This window comes from Carassius auratus, unplaced genomic scaffold, assembly GCF_003368295.1.
Source record: "Carassius auratus strain Wakin unplaced genomic scaffold, ASM336829v1 scaf_tig00006293, whole genome shotgun sequence".
NCBI classification, from domain to species: domain Eukaryota; kingdom Metazoa; phylum Chordata; class Actinopteri; order Cypriniformes; family Cyprinidae; genus Carassius; species Carassius auratus.
The window spans coordinates 38,649-45,052 of NW_020523747.1; the positions used below are offsets into that span (position 1 = coordinate 38,649).

The following is a 6,404-nucleotide window of genomic DNA, read 5'->3' on the forward strand; positions in this document are numbered from 1 at the left end:
TCGCTTATCGGGACTTGCTGTTCTGAGTATCAACCATGAAATATGTGAGACTGTGCCATATGATGAGGTGATTGATGATTTTGCAGCCAAGAAGTCACACAAAGTAAAGATCTAAGCAATCTGTACCCTTGAACCCTTGAACAGCCAAAACTAATTTCTCAGTTATAAAGTGATCATTAATGTATATATCCTAAGACACTTTGAAACTCTCCTGTTTTTTTTATTTATATTTTTTTTATTGTAATATTGTATTGTAAGGCGGAGCTGTGTTTCTGGTATCAATGAGCGCGGAGCTGAGTGATTTTTAAATGCTTGGAGCGCAGAGGGAAATTGTTGTTAAAATACTTTTTGGTCATACTGTACATTTGGTAATTTTTGGTCATATAGATTAAAGTAATCACAAAAGTAATCGCAACCTTATCAGAGCTAATGATAATGACCTGTATTGTTATACATTTATGTAGTCTTGATTTGGGTGTGTACAGTGGTTTTACATTTAAAAGTGTTGTAAATCTAGTACAAGCGAATTTTAGCACGCCAAAATGTTGCTAGTAAAAAGATTGTGCTGCCTTTTTGGCTCTTCATCCAAAATATGAAGCAATGTCTTTGCGATTGAGGCAAACTGGAAAACATTTTATTCCAATATGGTGGACAGAGATGAGGGAAATACTGTTTATTATTATTATTATTATTATTATTATTATTATTATTATTATTTTATATATAATTCACCAAAGATTTATTAAGCAAATGTTCACCTAACATTAATGTGTAATTTGTTGTAGGGCCATAACCACATAGCCACATAATCAGTAATGGCCATTGTTCAAGACATGTTTAAAGCCTCGCTTTGTTTTAGGATTAATAATGATTTGTTTTATTTTTTACATTTAAAAGTGTTGTAAATCTAGTACAAGCGAATTTTAGCACGCCAAAATGTTGCTAGTAAAAATTCTGTATCACAAATTGGATAGTGAGCAAAAAAGTTAATCCCAAGCCCTATATATATATATATATATATATATATATATATATATATATATATATATATATATATATATATATATATATATATATATATAAACACACACACACACACACACACATACACATACATACATAGATACATAGATAAACCCTCATGTCAACAGGTTTTAGTCAACAGACACTGGTATTGTTTTGTAAAATGCTCTAGTGCAATACATTAAGCCATTCTTTAATGGCTGCCAGCCCCAAATCATAAAACTCTCTTCTTAATGCGTCATGGTTAAGATGATCTCATTTATGCCCAAAAATTCAAATCCCATCTGTGCTCAGTACATTCTTTGAGAAACTTTGCAAATCACTGTCAGTGTTTTAATGTTGTTGTTTCATTATTATTTATTCATTCATTTATTTTAAAGATATAAATATTTTTACTGTTCCTAGTGTTCGAAAAGGCAGAAATGTGCCTGGAAATACTGTGGTTCTTTAAAACCTAGATAAATAAACAGCTCTGAGAGGTCAATAAAGGTTAACAGCTAGGGTTTGAATTTCTTTCATTTGAATACTTACTGCAATCATGGGTACACTTACTGCAAAAAAATTCAGCCTTTTGGATCAAAGCTGATTATTATTATTAAAACTGTTTCTGGCTTTGTCCATGTATCATTATTATTATTATTATTATTATTATTATTATTATTATTATTATTATTATTATTTATTTATTTTATTTTTTTTCATGACAATTTAATTCAGAAAACTTTGCTTTGAAAAACCCTCTGCTTTAGCAATAACAGGTCACATTTCTTTTATTGGGAATGGTTCTTATATGTATTGTCTAAATGTAATCTAATTTATTGCAACATCTTCCTCCATTTACAAGCAATTGCATTGATTTTCCAAATGAAAACATTTAATTTTACCATCAAACACACTGGATGTCTTTTAAAAGCTTCCTTGATTTGTGCAATCAAAAGACTATTTTCAATTACAACTACAAATTAAAGCAAAATTAGTGTCTAAAGTACATTCTAAATTAGACTTTAACTCTTTAAGGGTACAACACTTATCCTTTTTTTTTTTTTATTTATTTTTTTTTTTTACGCATCATAAAACAGTCTGTTTTAGATTTTGCTGCCTTTTTGGCTCTTCATCCAAAATATGAAGCAATGTCTTTGCGATTGAGGCAAACTGGAAAACATTTTATTCCAATATGGTGGACAGAGATGAGGGAAATACTGTTTATTATTATTATTATTATTATTATTATTTATATATAATTCACCAAAGATTTATTAAGCAAATGTTCACCTAACATTAATGTGTAATTTGTTGTAGGGCCATAACCACATAGCCACATAATCAGTAATGGCCATTGTTCAAGACATGTTTAAAGCCTCGCTTTGTTTTAGGATTAATAATGATTTGTTTTATTTATTTTTTACATTTAGTTTTATTCGTAATTATGTACAAACTGATCATGATGTATCAAAATCATTTGACATCGCTGCACAGGGCACATATCTTTCCACATTATGTTTTATAAGTGCATAATCATCAATAGTGACAAAAAAAAAAAAAAAAAAAAAAAAAATATCATCATTTGGTACCAAATAAATGCATTTTAGATACTTTTGTTGGCTTAAAATTTTCATACAAAAACCTTTTAAATGACTCGACTCCATCCAAATACTCTCAGGGACTGTGGCCTGCTGTTTTCAAACTTCCAGCTGTAAGGCAGAGAGGATTATCAATTATGCCTGCTGTTCGGTCTTTGAAACTACTGGTAACATCCTAAATCTGATAACATGGCCTTACAACAAACCTGCATGGCACATGGCGAGCTGCTGAACCATGTTGCTGAATCGTATCTGTGCGCCTGACCGAACTCCTCAGGCACTCATCCGGACAACTGAGTGCACCAATCGGATGGACCTCTCAGCTTGTGACAAATTGCGGGAGGAAGAGAAACTCACAGGCACCATTGAACTTTAGTATAGCTTTTATTCCTCCGTCATGTTCCTGCAGAGATGAAATGGGATGCTTTTTTTCTCTTTCCGTTCCTCTTTTTCATACTCAAAGCTGTCCTCTCTGCACTGACTGGTAGATAAACGGCCTTGGTTTCGCTCCCTTTCTAATGTGGCATCAAAGGGAAAGTGATACAATGTGATTTAGTTTTTGAAGGTCACTGCACAGTGCACACTTTGTAGCTAGCTTATTTTTAACACACACAGCCATTTTTTAAATACAAAAGTGCAAGTTTTCCAATTTCAGCCACTTACAGTTGTTTTAGTTGTGCTAAAAGACTTCATTATGACTTCATATATAATAAATCAAAAACTGATTTATTATAACAAAAACAGCACCACCAATAATAATAATGATATTTATTATTACTATTATTATTGTTGTTACATAATTTTAAAATAATTTATTTGTTATTATAATATATTGTTTACATTATTCTGGAAGTTGATACAGAGTTAATTACAACTTAACTTTTATAATTAAATCAATGGCATTTGAAAAATAAATCATTAATATGAATTGTGACTTTTCTTATGAATGTAAATGTATGCAGACAGTGGGAGATCAAAGAATAGTGAATAATGTAGATTGCGGAGTATGCTGGTCAACTAATAAAGTCATGGCTCAGGGTGAGTATACACATTAGCAAAAATTTTTAGGTAGCTTTCTTTTAGTGAGCAAAAACGAAATGTTCCCAGTCTATCTACTGGAAATAAATGGGTTTAATAACACAATGTTTAATGAGAGGAACGGCACTAAAGGAACCGTGGAAGTTGGCAATAAAGCGCAGCTTTGACTCCATAAAAACAGGCCAAGCAATGAATATGAAATTAGTGCCACTTTCTTCCCCCACCTAATCAATATAACTAATGAGATGTCAACATAAACAAACAAATCGGTAAAAGCTGCTATGAAATAAAAGGCTGCTCTTTCAACGCTTACTCTGCTAGGCTTCAATTAACACTGGCTTTTGGCTTCACCCCCTTCCAGCACCGTGTGAATCAGTCCTGTCCCTGCAGAGAGTGTGCCCTGGCCCCCTGCTGCCTCTGCGTCGCTCATGTTGTTGTCAGGGTCAGGCTTGTATTTGTGACACACACACTGCCTCCCATTAATGATCAGCGGGGCAGCCGCAGTCCACGGCCACAGTGCCCTCGTTAGTACCCTCATTAACAAGCAGCAAGGCACCTAATTAAACAGCTCAGTAGTTAGTAAGTACCCTCCCTCCATTTCCCCACGAGAAACACCTGAGTGGATTAAACTTGTTCATTTATTTATCTAGTTTTCCCTCTGGTTTTCTCTCCCTTGGATTCCAATCCCTTACTAGTGTCATATAATGTAAAAGTGTATTCAAACACTATAAACAACAAACCAGGCCAAAGCAGCTACTGGGTGAATTTAACAGAGAAGGCTATGCTTCTGTCTGTTTGTGCTCCTAAAATGCTCTGAATATTATGAATTGTTTTCTTTTCATCCATAAATCCAACGTATTGTGTTGGCTTGATTCCAGTTTTGCTTCAATCTACAGATGAACAGTGTACTATCGTGGAGCGCGATTACTGTGATTACTGCTATTATTCAACAACAAATGCACTTCAACAACAAATGTTTTAGATTAATGCTCTCATAATCATTAGGTAATGCTTCTGGTGTCATTATTTAAAAGTAGATAACTGGTTTGAATTGTGACGGTGCCATCTCAACAGTTTCCAGAAACACATTTTGTAATGATCTTTTGATTTGCTGTACAATGAAAAGATATTAGTGACATGTTTCATCAGATGTAAACTTGTTTTCAAAGCTTCTAAAAGCAGTGCATAATGATTTACCGGCTGTAAAGTTTTCATCCCCATCCTTTTATGAGCAAGACTAAAAATCATAACAAGTGCATTGTCATTACTCTTGTCAATCAATAGTAAGATGATATATAGTAGCAATGTGGCAAGCTGGTTCATTTGCATAGCCATCACAATTCTGTTCTGTGAACAGATCTTTCACAAAGGACAATGCTTTTAACAATTTCCATTTGTACCCATTTTGAGGCTGTTTTATCATCATTCTGCACTCTTACAGTAAGTTGGGACGTCCTTGACAATACTAAGGACCAGCATCTACAAACAAAAAACAGCAGTAAGTATAACTGAAAATCCACAAATGTGGAAATCACAAATGTTCAACCTATGAACACTATCTATAAACACTTTAAACTCACCTGAAATCATAAGGACTGTAGCCTGTTAAGAAGAGTAAATGCAGGCAACCTCTGTAAAAAAACAACAAAAAAACAAACAAAAAAAAACCTCCTATATAGCACAGCTTAGTCTATTTCCACTGCCCTTCCTTACTCTCTCATTTTGGGTTTGAGATTCTCTCATTCAAAACAAAAGTGCAGACGACACACAGCTCTACTTTGCTTTCACGTTCCAGCCCAATGATCTCACAGTAGCTGCACTGATATCACCATGCCTTGCAGACGTCTCGACTTGGATGAAAGAGAACCACTGAACCTAATGCAGACACCATCAGTAAACAATAACATCATCCAGGTTACATTTTACAGACCACATCAAAAAAAAAAAAAAAAAAAAAAAGAGTTTCCATCAAGTATAAGGCACTGAAGCTTGCACATCGAACCATCACTGGAATTAACCTCTCCTTCCTACCCTTAGTTTCACATATCTTCATTCCCTCAAGTCTGTTGTACAACAAGAAAGAGGCACAAAATCAGTTTCTGAAACATTTACTGTTATTGCTGGAATGATTCCCTCTTTACTTCAAAAAATCAATTGAGAACTGCCTGTTGTTTAACCTACATCTCTATCCTAGCTCATATTTTTCAGACCAGTTTTGGACTTTGCATTTTGCCACTCACAAATCATGTATCCATGTTGTAGCAGTTGCAAGTCACTTTAGATAAAAGCATTCACAAATGCAAAATGTAAATGTGAATTTAACATGCTAAAATAATTCATATATTGTTGAAGGGAAAAGAAAGCTGTGTCAAAGAAAGAGACGTGAAATGGCATGCAATGTACTGTTACTAGAACATTCTTGAAGGCCTCACTGGAACACAATGGAACACTGTTAAAAATTAAAGCTCCAAAGAGTTTTTATTTTTTTTCGTCAATGCCACAGAAAAGCTATTTTGGAATCCCTATATATTGTTTTTGTGTCCACAGTTCTTAAAACTTTATTTTGTAGTGTATAAATCATTTTAATAACCTTAATAAAAATGTTTCCCGCCACTAAAAATTAACATGGATGCTAAAGGTTCTTCATGTAACCATAAATGTAACAATCCATGTAACAATCAATCAATTATCAAATAAAGAACCCCTCTTTTTAAGAGTAAACATGATAATCAACATCTCAATTAAATAAACACCAAAGGCTTT

General features: G+C 33.5%; 1 long non-coding RNA gene across 1 annotated transcript; it reads right to left on the reverse strand.

Moving 5' to 3' along the window:
- Positions 1-2,658: 2,658 nt before the first annotated feature.
- Positions 2,659-4,448, reverse strand: LOC113071169 (uncharacterized). The gene is made up of 3 exons (XR_003280051.1): positions 3,955-4,448; positions 2,810-3,118; positions 2,659-2,714 (listed from the first exon to the last, which is right to left on the reverse strand). It is a non-coding gene; the product is annotated as an uncharacterized LOC113071169 (long non-coding RNA).
- Between the last annotated feature and the right edge of the window lie 1,956 nt (positions 4,449-6,404).